Consider the following 13,318-nt stretch of genomic DNA (forward strand, 5'->3'; position numbering starts at 1 on the left):
TATAGGTTTTTTTTGTCCTTTAAAGGTGGCCATTCCAATAGCATCCTTATGGCCAAAATATTCCAATGAAACCCGATAGTGTTGCTTCCTGGCTATGTGGTTTACAGTATGTCCATGCCGTGACTATTGTTTAAAAATAGCGTCAATAGGCAGGGTGTTGTGTTGGGCTGCTTGCATTGTTACAGTGTTCAAGGTTCAAGGTTTCTTTATGTTGTCTCCCGAGGAAGACATTTGTCTTTGACCCCAAGGACCCGCCCTGCAGCATACAGATACAATACAAGACAAGACAAGACAAGACAAGACAAGACAATACGACACAATACAAGACACTAGGGATGCACCGAAAGGGACTTTCTTGGCCGAAACCGAATATAAGAAACAGTTGGCCGAAAACCGAATACCGAATAACCGAAAAGATTTAATATTGTATATATTTTTGCCTACCATTGCCGTCATTGCCGTACCTTAAAGCTACCTGATTTATGGTTATGGCAAAACTTAACTTCAATAATAATCACTGTTATGGGTCCATAAAACATGTATTCAGCTCATTTGAATGCATTCATTACATACACTATTCGGTGATATATTTTCTGCCTATTCGGGCCGAAACCGAATAGGCCGAAAATGCTTTTTTAGCCATTTTCTGCCGAATATTTTCTGCGGCCGAATATTCGGTGCATCACTACAAGACACAATACAAGACACAAAACAAGACACAAGACAAGACACAAGACAAGACACAATACAAGACACAATACAAGACAACAAAGGCACACAGTGACCCGTACAAAATTAAAAAACCACACACCAACAATACCTATAGTGCAAAAAAAAGAACATCACCTCATAACCTTCGACCCCTACCCTGTCTGCCCTCTGCAAGGACTCTGTTGAGAGGAGTGTGATTGACAGACAGAGGGACAAAGGGATGCTTGTACATATTGTATTTGCACTCATGGACCTCGTATCTCTTATACCTGATGGCATTAGCCGATTCTCAGGGTATAATACATGTCCAATGGTGGCCTGCTCAAAGATGACCTGGGGGGTGATCGGAGGTGTAGACATACCCATGATATTCTGGGAGGAAAGTAAATTAGTACATGTATATATATATATATATATATTTATTTTTTTAGTTGTAATTTGACTTGAGTAGTTCCCAGTGCACAAGAAGAAGTATTCATAATTATATCATTTTACTTAAGGTGAGACATGGCAGGTTGAAATCATGTGTCTGGTTCTGACAGACCGGTACTGTGTGTGTGTAGGCTGAGGTGGTGTCTGGTTCTGACAGACCGGTACTGTGTGTGTCTAGGCTGAGGTGGTGTCACTGTGTGACGACCCGGTTGAAGCATTCCTTAAGGTCCGGCGGCGGACAGACGGACAGGCCCGGGAGAACACATAGCATGACACCAGACAGTATCACGCTAAGACGTTCACAAGATTTATTACGTATACATACAGACCATATATAGCTTTTGGATCCTCATGTCCTAATGACGTCACTAACTAGACATAACAATCTAGCTCCCCCTCCCCTCCATAGCTGACATACACACAGACCGTTGTGTCAGGAAGGCCATGAGGATATTATGACCGACCCCTCCTTGAACTCCCGCCATCTGGTAGGAGGTTCAAGAGCACCAGCAGGCTGTCCAAGATTCAAGATTCAATAATTTATTTGCCATGTCAACAAGTTGATAGGAATTTGTCTTGGTTCATACTCAACATATACAGACAACCATAGATACACAAACAAGAAGGACAGTACAATACAAAAACAAAAACCAGCAGCATAGGAAATTACATTCCGTTTTTTAAAGTGCTATATGCATATACTATGAGTTCAGATGTCTAATGGCTACGGGGTAAGTGCTATCCCTGAAGCGACATGTTGAGCTCTGGATACTTCTATATCTCCTGCCTGATGGGAGGAGATTGAAGAGGTGATGTGCAGGATGGGAGTTGTCTGCAATGATTTTATTTGCCTTCCTAATTATTCTGGTGGAATAGAGTGAGGAAAGTGTAGGGAGGCTGCATCCTATGTTTTTTGATGCGCGACGTACTACTCTTTCCAGCTTTGATTTGTCTTGAGAGGTTGTGTGACCAAACCAGACAAGCATAGAGAAGGTGAGAACACTTTCAATAGTGGCCCTATAGAAGTGAGTCATGGCTGCTTGGCTGACTTTGAACTTTGACTTTGACTGCTGTCCAACACTTTCTTTCCCCAAACCCATCAGGACACTGAACACTCGCCACACACACTGACCCCAAGGAGAGATGAACAGCACTTTACACACTTTCTCCTGCCAATGTCGTCTGCTTCTTTTACCTTTTTTTTATGTTTTTTTAAAAGGCTTTAATTGCCTCTTTTTAATGTGTCTATTGTTTTTAAATGTGAAGCGATTCATGAGCCATGGAGAATGGTGTTTTGCTCCCCTGTATGCCCAGTGTACATTGTGGAAGTGACAATACATCTGATTGATTGATATGATTGATATAGCTGCCTGCAGCACACTGACCTTGCTGTCTAAATGTCTCCACTCCGGGAGCTAACTATAAAGTATGTTACAGTTCAGGCAGTACACAATACATATCTAGTACATTTGTATTCACGTACAAGTACACAGCATAGGCACTCAGATCACATCATACTACAGCAATAAACATTTAGATACATACAATTCAGATTTAGATGTTTATTTTAGTAGTTTATCTTAGCCAATGACAGCTCGTTTTGCTGGGTGAAAGTCCACCATCTCTATTGTTGGTACAAAGGAAGCGACCATATTTAGATCAAACCACAGCTCGAGGTCCAGACCTTTCCAATGATATATGGCATGCTATGCTGTTGCCCAGGTTTGGATGAGATATTTTGTCTCAAAATATAGTGGCTTCAAATAAAAGGTTTGGAATACAAATCTTTAAAGGCCGTTTTTTCTCAAAATGAGTTTTCCTCATACCTGGGACAAAGAATCTCCACTTCAGTTGCACTCACATACACCAAACTGTCCAGTCTTATTCGTAACTATATTCTGCGGGAATTTACAGAAGGGTTTGTTGATATCCTTCATAGCCTGATTTACATCACATTATATTCCTAAAAACATGGCGAAAATGAGGTTTTTATGCCTGTTGACACTATTGTTTTATTTGTGATAATTAGTGATAATTTGAGATATCTAAAATCCCCTTTGTCTTTGTCTCTAATACGTCAACAAAATGAAACAATAATTTTGAACCCGCAGGTTTTATCCGATCTTCAGATTTATCATCCTGAAATGTATGCAAATTAGCGCATATAAGGCCTAGTTTTCATATTTATATCTCAGAAAACTTCTGAGATATAAATATCTCAGATATTTAACTTGATAGCTATTAGTTAACTTGTTTCCACTATTCACCTGTAGTGTCTCACCTTAAGTAAAAGTATCAATACCACAGTGTAGGAATACTCTGTTACAAGTAAGAGTCCGGGAATCAAAATTTACTGGAGTAAAAGTACAAAAGCATTGGCTTCAAAATATACCTTAAGTATCAAAAGTAAAAGTACTCATTACACAGAATGTGAATGAAAGCATTGGGAAAAACAGTGTATGCCCTGCAAGTGTATATACAGGGTATCTGCAATTTAAGGTATTTTAAGACATTGTTAATACCTCTAAAATGCAACAACGATAACAAAATATACTATAATATAAAAAAACATGGGCTAATAGGCAAACATTTTGTAGATCGGCTATTATTTCAATCAATCGATCTTTATTTGTCACATACATATTAAAAAAAGTAGTATCTTTAAAATGCAGTGAAATGTACGTATATGTCAGTTATATGTCACAATATATCATGTGGAATTGAGTCAAACTAAATGTGTTTGTCAGTTCAAAATGATTAGTTTGGGATGTCCCTCTGGCTTTGCCAAAAGATGAAAAGTGAATCGAATCAAATCAAATACATTTTATTTCTATACACGGAGGAAAAAATGCAAAGATAGAAGAGCTCAAGTGCAATTAAAAGCAAAGGGAGACCAGATGGGTTTCAAGTAACGATTAAAAAACCCCTGTCGGACTGGGCAGATCTAATGGGGAAGGGCAGTGGCGTGCACAGATAGACACTAGGGGTGCTAGAGCACCCCCTGCCCTTTTCCCTCTGGACAAAGGTGCCATTTTTGGAAAAAATAAAAAGGTTTTTTTATTTTACAGTGTACACTGTACAGTATGTGGACCATGGTGACATTGTCCAATTCTTGATAAAAAAGCTTCTAATATATTATATAGGCCCCAAAATCTATAAATCTCACACTATTAAAGGAGAATTCCATGCTAGAATGCATGCTTTCTTACCTTTCTTTGTAGTCGTTACGTCCCCACCAAAGAGGTCCAGGTGTTTTTTTGTGCAAAAGCTCCTTATTGGCTATTTCCCCTACCATAAGCACTCAATGAATTGCATTGAATTGAATGGGGCTATGGGGTGTTGTGCTAATTTGCTTATTTCCATCAAAATAAGTAGTAAACTGTGCCGCTTGGGATATTATTTACATATTTATGAAGAGAGGATATATACAAAAAACATATCATTTTGAGCGATGGAAATAAGTGAATTAGCACCCCATAGCCCCATTCAATTCAATGCAATTCATTTAAGGCTTATGGTAGGGGAAATAGCCAATAAGGAGATTTTGCACAAAATAACACCTGGACCTCTTTGTTGGGGACGTAACAACTACAAATAAAGGGAAGAAAGCCTTTTAGCATGGAATTCTCCTTTAAGGCAACCGGCCGGTTCCACGCGCTGCACGAGGTGCCCTTTTTTCCCTTGAGCACCTGCCCCTCTAAATGTCTGTGCACGCCACTGGGGACGGGTAACGCGTTCCAGAGCCTCTTGCTGGTAGTAAGGTGAGAGGCCATGACCTGGTTTAAAAACAAACCCTAACCCTTAAAGAACCTTGCAATCCATTCTAAACTTAACTGGGAGCCAGTGGAGAAGGTTCAAGGTTCAAGTTTATTCACTGTCCCCGAATGGCAAATTGGGTTGCAGCATAGACGGCACAATAAACAATGAATGAAACGGTACAAACAGCCCAGTGTCAGGTTGTAAAGGAGCAACTTGGACATGAAGGAAGCATGAGTTCAAGTCCGTTGCTCTCCCCTTAATTGTCCCCCATATATGGGGACTAGGTTAGGTAATTGGTGGAGGGTGTGTAGAGCCCAGGATCACATTAGATGATTGACACATTGGGTGAAAAATGGGTTACAAAATCGTGGGATAAAAAATAAATTATCTAAAATAAAATAAACAGTACAAACAAACAATTCACATAGCAGATACCAGAGTACAGTAAGGTGCACACAACCATTAAAGTGCAGGCGTTTAAAGTGCTATGCGATAGGTCATACAGTAAATACAGTTTACTGCCTAGTAATACAGTAAAAGTGAAAAGTGCTCATCATAAGGTTATATCCTATATAGATCTATACCCACAGCAGCATTCAGTCGGTGTGCGAATAGAGACCGGGACACAAAGGAATGTTTGTGCTGTTTGTGAGAGAGGCCCAGAATTGTAACGTTGTCATGTTTTTAGTACCGAAGAAGGCGGGCAGCTGCGTTCGTTCTGCACTCAGTGACCTGAGTGACGCCTGCAGTCCATGCCAAATATATACAAAGAGTCGCAGTATTCTATTCTTGAGGAAATGAAAGCATGGATAACCATCTCCAACTGGGGGGGGGATTTGACCTGGGCGATGATTTGTGATTGGAAGAAGCTATAGTTTTAACGACGGAGCTGATTTGTTTATTACGTTTAAAATCTTTATCAAACATAAAACCAATATTTCTAGAAAAGGGGTGGATGGGCTGGAACTTAACACACCCAGGTTAACGTACGTGTGTGTGTGTGTGTGTGTGTGTGTGTGTGTACAGTATGTATGCTTTTTAATGCTATATTTCTCTATATATAACGGTGTCAGTAGCTGTCAAACTGTATACTCAAAGTGCTCTAAGTAATAGTCAACAAGCATTGATGTGTGATGGTATAGTATCTTATACATTACACAAGAGATCAACGTGACCATGTAAACATTATGTCTATTAATGCTCCAAGCCAAGGCACCATATTTGGGCATGGCTGGTGATGGTCATGCCGTGCACATCATATTTATTATAATATACTGCTATTACATGCAAGCCCCCCTTCCAACAGCTACAATGTCCAAGTTGGAACAGATCCTAATTATCGAGCCCGCCTCCATCCTCAGATTCAAAGGTCCCTTTACAAACATAGTCGCCACCGATGTCACCCTGAAGAACCCGTCTGAACGCAGAGTATGTTTCAAAGTCCAGACGACGGCGCCGCGCCGGTACGGCGTGCGGCCGAGGAGCGGCGTGGTGGAGGCCGGAGCCCTCGTCAAACTCTCTATAATGCTACAGCCCTTCGACCGCGTCGACCAGAGAAGCAGCAGAGACAGGTTTGTGGTGCAGAGCATCGTTGTCCCGCCAGACGTCTCCGACGCGGATTCGTCGCTGTGGAGAGACGCGAACCCCGGCGACGTCATGGAGACCAAGCTGAGATGCGTCTTTGAGCCGCCTTCCGACAACCACGCAGTGAAGCAGGAGAAGGACGCGACCGAAGCGGTTGCCGCGATGAGCTCCGGTAACGTCGACGTGCCCTCATGTGTCTCTGAGCTTCCTTCCGAGAGTCACAGAGTGAAGCGCGAGAATCACGTCGTGCATGTGACCCAACGAGGAGTGATGAACTGCACTACCGGTGAAAGGCCCTCTGCGGCCTCCATGGCGCCAGCCAAACCTCACAGCACCTCCTTGTATGACACGGAGGTGAAGGAACTAGCCAAACCTCACAGCACCTCCTTGTTGTATGACACGGAGGTGAAGAAACTAGCCAAACCTCACAGCACCTCCTTGTATGACACGGAGGTGAAGGAACTAGCCAGACCTCACAGCGCCTCCTTGTATGACACGGAGGTGAAGGAACTAGCCAAACCTCACAGCACCTCCTTGTATGACACGGAGGTGAAGGAACTAGCCAAACCTCACAGCGCCTCCTTGTATGACACGGAGGTGAAGGAACTAGCCAAACCTCACAGCGCCTCCATGTATGACACGGAGGTAAAGGAACTAGCCAAACCTCACAGCACCTCCTTGTATGACACGGAGGTGAAGGAACTAGCCAAACCTCACAGCACCTCCTTGTATGACACGGAGGTGAAGGAACTAGCCAAACCTCACAGCACCTCGTTGTATGACACGGAGGTGAAGGAACTAGCCAAACCTCACAGCGCCTCCTTGTATGACACGGAGGTGAAGGAACTAGCCAAACCTTACAGCACCTCACTGGACGCCACAGACGTGAAGAAACCGGCCAAGCCCGCCAGCAGTGCCTACCTGGACGACACGGAGCAGGTGAAGAAACTGCAAGAGGCTGCAGGCTGAGATCAGCAACCTGGCTGAGGAGAACCGGCGACTGAAGGATGAGGGTCTCGGAACGAGAGACGTGGTGGCCCTCTCGGACCGCGTGTCCTCGAACCCCTCGTGGGGGTTTGAGGTGAGATCATGCTGCCTCAGCCGCCTCGACCGAGAAGCCTGCACGTTGTCGCTGGCCTCGTGCCTCATCGTCGTATCGGCGATCTACATCGGGTTATTCCTGGGGAAGTTCATGTTGTGAACCTGGAAGACGATTCACCGCCAACCCCGGCGTCAGAATATGAAAACAACGAAACAAGAATAAAAGTCACCCGCCGGGCCTGGATTGACTTTGCCATGAATGTTTAAAGGTGGCTTAAAGTAATAAACTGCTCAAAGACGCCTCGTTTGTGCGACGGATACGACATGAGACCAAGCCTCCAGTGAGGCTATCCAACGTTGAAGCTGCCACTACCTACTGGCGGAAAGTGGAACTGCAGCACGTTCATGGATGTGGACGGACGTCCAGTGACATCATGTGCGTATAACGTGCGTCATCCATATAGGACCTCAAATGTGAGGTCCGGGCTTAACTTCCGCTCACCCGAGCCGTTGAGTTATAATTGTACTTCCTGCAGTCTTCCAGGTGCTTCAAAACGCCACTTCCATATATGGCCAGTACAGAATTCATTCCATATGTTGATCTGACCCCCCCCCATGCAAAAGCGCCAGTGCTCGCCCAGCAGTCTGTAATGTGAAATTTGTAATTTGTAAATCTGTGCCTTGTTTGCTGGGACCAGATTACACATTACGTCATCGTTGAGAGCTGGGACCAGAGTACATGGTGTGTATATGTATGACTAGCTCTCAGTGATGACGTAAGAGAAATGGTCATCTGTGTAATCTGTCCCAGCAGACCAGGCACAGATTTACAAATTACAAATTTCACATTACAACTACATAATAGTATGTAGTTGTAATTTGATTAGCAGTATACTGTGGTTACTTGGTGCCAAAAACTGACAGCCGTCTTTTTACCCAGGCGGATATGTTGATCTGACACATTACAAAGCGCCAGCATAGTCTCTGCCGTCACCCAGGCGGATGCGTGCACGCAACCTCGCCCTAAAGGGTGAGGTCGCTTCTCGCCCCCCCCCCAGGCGTCTTACCGGTAATATGGCTCAAACCGCGCCAGTATTTAACACATTTTGGGCGGGAACCCCTTCTGGTGTTTTAAGCGTTACGTTAAACTTTAGCCATTAAAAAATAGCTAAAGCTAACCTATCTTTATTATAATAGGTCCTCACTAATAATCATGAAAAAATGGTGCAATTCTTTTCTACTCAGTCTGTGTCTCATAGGAGGGCTGTGGGCAGTTCAGAAACCGTCTTCCAGTGACATCATCGATAGGGAATACAAGCTAATAAAAACTGCAGGCTTTCTAGTCCTGAAAAGTTGCAATGCGAAAATGGAAGCCATCGTTCTCACGATAATGAAAATGAAAACATCAAAAAAGGATGATGTCACTGGAAGACGGTCTCTAAACTGCCCACAGACCTCCTATGAGACACAGACTGAGTAGAAAAGAATTGTGCCATTTTATCATGATTATTAGTGAGGACCTATTATATGAAGATAGGTTGAAAAGTGGTGAAGTGGTCCTTTAACACTTAGTATGTTACTGTGCAGAGCGGACTTATAGGTGCAGGTCACCCGTTTTCAACCTTACGTTCATGAAATTGATCCTTAATAATGCTCATTCTGTCTTGGTGTCTCAAAAGTTGGTCATTTCAAACACGATTTCAAACTTTATTCTTATTTTCGGTGCAAGAACAAGCTAGGGATTCTATTTCGCAGCCTGAATAGTTTCCATAGCTTGAAATCCCTACTTTGAACATGTTAGAGGTGTTCAGTACCCTCTGGTGGACACACACATCATCACATACAGCCTGAGTCATTACAATAGTTCAGATAACAAGTCAAAGTGTTATATATATATATATATATATATATATATATATATATATATATATATATATATATATATATATATATAAAGTTTATCATGGTACAACCAGCTGCAGTACCTTGTGGTTAGTGTTCACCATGATGACAGTTGACACAGAAGAGGCCCCCCTTTCCACCCAAAGAACAGCTTCCATTCTAGATTATCCCATAGACCTGACGTCGAAGTTTTAAAAATGTCTTCTAAATCATTCAATCAATTTTCTGAAAAACCTCATGTTTCTATATCAGTGGTTCTCAATATTTCACGTCAAGGACCCCAACAATGTACTCTGCCGCCGAAGCAAAGATTTGAGTTAAAAACGTTTGCTCTAAAATAATATATATTCAAAGATTTGAGGCACGTTGACACGATTCTTTCAAAAAATAGAAGATCTACTAGCTCGTAGTGGTCGGTGCCGCCCGCACTATGAGCTTGTAGATCTGCTATTTTCCAATAGCTAAAGTATCACATGATGCTTAAAACACCAAAAGGGGTTCCCGTCCATTCTAGATTATTGGAACATTGGAGCTTTCACGGGTTCATTTGGGGTGAATTTCGGGGGGTTTCAAAAATAAAAGACGGAGTTCAAACATAAAGTACATTATGTTTTCGAGGGGCCCCTGCTATATACATACAGGTTTAATGTTTGTTTTTAGTTCAATGTTTGTTTTAAAAACGCCATTGACAATGAAGGGAACATGTACGTATAATATCCCTAATAATGTCCCTCATTACGTCATACTGTCTCTTTATTGTTAATGGCATTTGGTTTGTTTTACATCACCATTACGTCACCTAATCAACATGAGTTAGACTTTAATATATTAGCACCTCATTTTTGAGGGGCTCTAGCCCCTCCTATGTTTTGTCTTTCAACAGGTTCAGGTTCAGGTTCAGGTTCAGGTTTATTTGTCATTTGTATAAATACAGAGTATACATACAATGAAATTTGTTTTGCTCAGAGCACTCTCAATCTTACATACACAGGACAACAAAAGACGAAAAACAGGAAAAGAAAGTGCAAGTGAAATGAAGTGCAATACAGTTCGAGGTCAGCTGTTCAGCAGCCTGACTGCCTGGGGGTAAAAACTGTTACTTAGACGGGTGGTACGAGATTTGATGCTCTGGTAGCGTTTTTTGGAAGGGAGTAGTTTGAACAGGGTACAATGCTTGTTTTAAGAAAACACCATGGACAATAAAGAGAAATGTAATGTTTGTTTTGAGGACTAAAACAAACATCAGCACCCGTTGCTTAAACAAACGTCATGTTGTAATCGATGTTGTAAGATGATAAGAGCGCCCCTCACTTCACACGGGTGTGATTATTTTAATTTTTAATGTAGGGGGAAAAAAGGAGATATTTACTTGGTCTGCGACCCAAACACGGGGTCTTCTGAACCACCGCTCGGGAAACTGTGATGTATCATACAGGCAACTGGTGGCCCGGGGGCCACATGCGGCCCCCACCTTCAACTGGTGGCCTGGGGGCCACATGTGCCCCCCCGTCCTCTCTCTCTCTCTCTCTCTCTCTCTCATTAGCAGGAAACAGTGCAGCACGTGCAGCACTATCTCTCTCTCTCTCTCTGTTTCTGGCACAGCAGCGCCCCTACTGGTACTAATAGTCCTACTGGTGCTCATTAACACATACATAGGCGGACACATAATATGGTGAACCAACACATAGGTGAACACGGACATTGCTGTTCCTTGGAGTGGTTGCACCACTCAAAAATAATGAGTACAAGGAATGATGAACATTATGGTGAGCCACTTTGTTATTGGATGACATTAGGAGTGCCATGGGGGCGGGGCCAAACCTTGATCCCAGCCAGACATGTCGGACATGCATAATAACAACGTAGGGGTCAAGTGTCACGGGTCAAACCGAGTCACACAAAGCATTCCTCAGCTGTTTCAGGAGTCAGTCAGGAGTTGGAGCAGAGAGGACTATTTATATTATAGTATACAGGTAGTACAGTCAGAGGCTATATTATATGCCCGACTATAGTCTATTCATTAACCCATTCTGACCGGGCACCCATTTTGGTGTTAGCATCATGTTATGCTTTACCTATTGAAAAATAGCAGATCTACAAGCTCATATCGCGCCACCGAGTGGCGCGATATGAGCTTGTAGGTCTGCTATTTTTGAAAAATTCGAAGAACGACTGACATTTTTAGAATCTGATCTCAGGTCAGAATGGGTTAATCAGACCAGTGTGTGTCCAGTGGAAACCTCGTATGAATCTGATCTCAGGTCAGAATGGGTTAAAGCCTCTAGATTTGAGTTTAGGCAATTTTAGTGTCCACTTGATTTGATAGGCAAGCTGTGACACTGTGAGAGAGCAGTGGCGTGCACATGTAGACATTTAGAGGGGCAGGTGCTCAAGTGAAAAAGGGTCACCTTGTGCAGCGCGTGGAACCGGCCGCTTGCCTTAATAGTGTGATATTTATAGATTTTGGGGCATAAATAATATAGAAGCTTTTTTTTCAATCATCAATGTCACCATGGTCCACATACTGTGCACTGTAAAAAAGGGCACATTGCTGTCCAAGGCAGGCAAGGTGTCTATCTGTGCACGCCACTGTGAGAGAGGCTGTGTGTGCAATACATCAGGGGACGTGCACAGTGCACACACAGACATCAAAGGGGCCTGCCCTTCTACCCGTCTGTAAAACAACTGCCCTCTCCAGACCACGGATGCAGCGTTTACTGTGAAAGAAATTGCAAATGCCTCTCCTTTCCTTCCATGCCATGCTGGAAGGAAAGCATCCAGGAGAGTTTTCTCCTGAAACTTTGAACGCATGCATTTTGCTTGTTGAGCAAATTTGTTTCGAAATCCATGTCGTTATGCCGCAGCGGCATCTCCTGCGGCGCGTTGTGAGCTTGTAGATCAGCTATTTTTGATATTTTTTTGTCCAAAAGTGCCCTCTTATATGGGATTTCAGCCCCTTGCCCCCTCTAACACTCTCTGCACGTACCTGCATTTCATGGTCTTATTAATGAACGAGGACCACCTTGAAAACGACTAGCTGCAACTCAAGGGGCTCTAGTGATGTTTCAAATAAAAATAATGTCATGCTGAAATGAAATGTGACGAGTATACAAGGAATGATGGGACATTATGGTGAGCCACTTTGTTATTGGATGACATTAGGAGTGCCATGGGCCCAAACCTTGATCCCAGCCAGACATGCATAATAACAATGTAAGTAGCCTTGCCGAGCCATGAGGCCCATTATAGGGGCAGGAGCCTATCTCCTGTTTCTGTAGCGTGAGGCAGCTTGATGTACAAGTACACTGTACACCCCCTGGACATGACGCTAGTATGTCGCGTATGGGACTTTACCCCCAATCCAACCCTTGATGCTGAGTGTCAAGCAGGGAGGCACTGGCGGGTCCCATTTTTTACAGTCTTTGGTATATGACCCGGCCAGGGATCGAACCCCGACCTCCCAGTCTCAGGGCGGACACTTCTCGTTTAAAAAAATATATTTTTTAGTGGTCACGTAAAATATTCTAATTCATTGACAGGATCATTTGATTTTCATGAGCTGTACGAGTACGCCATAATCATCAGCGGGGAGATCATTTCCAGACCAGAGTGGATGCTGGACCAAAAAACGGCTCTTCGTATCAACTGGTGTGACGTCTGTGCGCGTACGGGGAGACCTCCTCTACAACACCACACTTTCCGCTAAGCGGGAGAGGTGTAAAATAAAACTTGCCGTGGCCTCTAGTACAGGGGTGGGCAACCTGCGGCTCTAGGGCCACATGTGGCTCTTATAGGTCCTCTCCCGGGCCCTGGCTCTCTTATAGGTCCTCTCCCGGGCCCTGGCTCTCTTATAGGTCCTCTCCCGGGCCCTGGCTCTCTTATAGGTCCT

This window comes from Protomyctophum bolini (genome assembly GCF_963924005.1).
Source record: "Protomyctophum bolini genome assembly, chromosome: 18".
Taxonomy (NCBI): Eukaryota; Metazoa; Chordata; class Actinopteri; order Myctophiformes; family Myctophidae; genus Protomyctophum; species Protomyctophum bolini.